The sequence below is a fragment of the Castanea sativa genome, chromosome 1 (genome assembly GCF_040712315.1).
Source record: "Castanea sativa cultivar Marrone di Chiusa Pesio chromosome 1, ASM4071231v1".
Taxonomy (NCBI): Eukaryota; Viridiplantae; Streptophyta; class Magnoliopsida; order Fagales; family Fagaceae; genus Castanea; species Castanea sativa.
In genome coordinates, this window is record NC_134013.1 from 56,699,053 (window position 1) to 56,701,202 (window position 2,150).

The 2,150-nt window shown below is 43.3% G+C and overlaps 1 long non-coding RNA gene across 1 annotated transcript; it reads left to right on the top strand.

Moving 5' to 3' along the window:
• Positions 1 to 1,192: 1,192 nt before the first annotated feature.
• Positions 1,193 to 1,564, top strand: LOC142640330 (uncharacterized). The gene is made up of 2 exons (XR_012845180.1): positions 1,193 to 1,301; positions 1,408 to 1,564. It is a non-coding gene; the product is annotated as an uncharacterized LOC142640330 (long non-coding RNA).
• Positions 1,565 to 2,150: the final 586 nt, after the last annotated feature.

A 2,150-nucleotide genomic window follows, 5' to 3' on the forward strand; every position in this document is an offset into this window, starting at 1 on the left:
CCATCCGTATGGTAAATATCGGGGAAAGTTGTTGGTCGCAATGGCAACCGATGCTAACAACAAGGTATTCCCTCTCGCCTTTGCTGTTGTGGATTGTGAGTCGGGGTCCGGTTGGAGGTGGTTTTTACGATGCCTCGGAGAAACGATTGGCCACCCGATACCGACGGCGGCATTTGCATAATTTCGACCGACATCTCGGTATCAAAAACGCCATTGCAAAGCGGCCTAGAAGGGATGATGGAAAAGCGAGGGGTATTTCATAGATATTGTCTTCGACATGTTGCTAGCAACTTCAACACCCATTTTCGAACTCGACTCTAAAGTCGGCGGCGTTGAAAGCGGGATATGCTAGTCAGGTAGTTAAATTTGCTACCATAATGGACTCCATTAAGCAGGTGGAAATTGAGGCCATTAGGAAGAAGAAGAAGGTGACGGGGAGGGATGGTAAGGAAAAGAATCAAGATTATCTTCCATACACATACCTAATGAGCGAGGATGTGGACATGTGGACCCAGTCATACGATGGTGGGAGACGTTTTGGAGCAATGACAACCAATATATCAGAGTGTTTCAATGGTGTGCTGAAAGGTGCACGGGGCCTTCCTATTGCCGCATTGGTTGAGTTCACTTGGAGCAAACTTGTTCAATATTTCCACGACCGGCACAAAGAATACCATTATGAGTTGTCAGAGGGTAAGAAATGGAGTGAATATGCCTTATCCATGTGGGATGGAAATAAGCGTAAATCTGAGAAACACTATCTCAAGCCATTTAGCAATGAAGAGCTGATATTTCAAGTAGTTACCCAACTCAACGTGTGTAGCGCAGGAAGGGGAAACCACAGTTACGAAGTTCGGTTACGGGAAAAAACATGCAGTTGTGGGAAATGGCAAAATATAGGGATCCCGTGTTCACATGCAATTAGAGTATGTGACTATTTACATATTGATTCGACCACGTATATTCACCCATGTTATGGTTTGAACCATGCCCTTAACACTTATGAGCATGCATTTGTGGTTCCTAAGTCACAGTCATTATGGAGGGATCCCATGGGGCCAAAGTGGTTGCCTAATCCGGCATTGTTGCGGGCCAAAGGTCGACCGGTGAAGTCACGAATAAGGAATGAGATGGATGGAGTGAGGAATAAGGATCAAGAACCGGGATGGCGGAGGGAGGACGCAGATTTGATAGAGAGTCAACCGAAGCAGACATGTGGACTGTGTCATGCTTCCGGGCATAACCGCAGAAAATGTCCGCAGTCCCGCGGTGCTTCCACAAGCGGCCATGTTCCACACTAGGTAGGTTGGCAAAAATTTATGCATCGGTTAAGTAATTGTTGTTCATTCGATGTTTACCTAATGTTTACTATCTTGTCTCCTAACGTAAATACTCTACGTTTTTCAGGCATCCTTCCATGGACGACGTTGTATTGGCTCTATGTGAACTTTTTGATTGTTGTTGAATGTACTTGTAATTCTCTATCCAATGTACCTCTATGAAGATTGTGATTTGAGTAGTATGGTTAGAATTGCAAATTAAGCGTGGTTGGACATGTTTAGAATGGTGATATATTGAGAATGACTTTTGTTGTGATTTGAGTGCATTTACATTGTAAAACAATGCCTGAAACAGAGCATTTTCTGCTGGGAAAAAAAAAATTTGCCCAGTCAAAATCGAGTTTTAGACACTCGAGTTCCTTGGGAAAAAAAAAATTTGCCGAGTGAAACTCGAGTTTTAGAGACTCGAGTTCCACTGGGCAAATTTTTTTGAAACAGGGCATGCCTCTCTGCCTCTCTGCCTGAAACAGAGCATGCTGTTGGGGAAAAAAATTTGCGCAGTGAAAATCGAGTTTTAGAGACTCGAGTTCCACTGGGCAAATTTTTTTGAAACAGGGCATGCCTCTTTGCCTCTCTGCCTGAAACAGAGCAGTTGGGGAAAAAATATTTGCCCAGTGGAACTCGAGTCTCTAAAACTCGAGTTCCTTTGGTATCTCGATTCTTTAATACTGGAGTTATAGTGGAAAATAAAATCGGTCCATTTGGTCTAATTTGGTCTAATTTGGTCTGATTTGGTCTATTTTGGTCTAATTTGGTCTTACTTGGTCTGATTTGGTCTGATTTGGTCTTATTTGGTCTGATTTGGTCTGA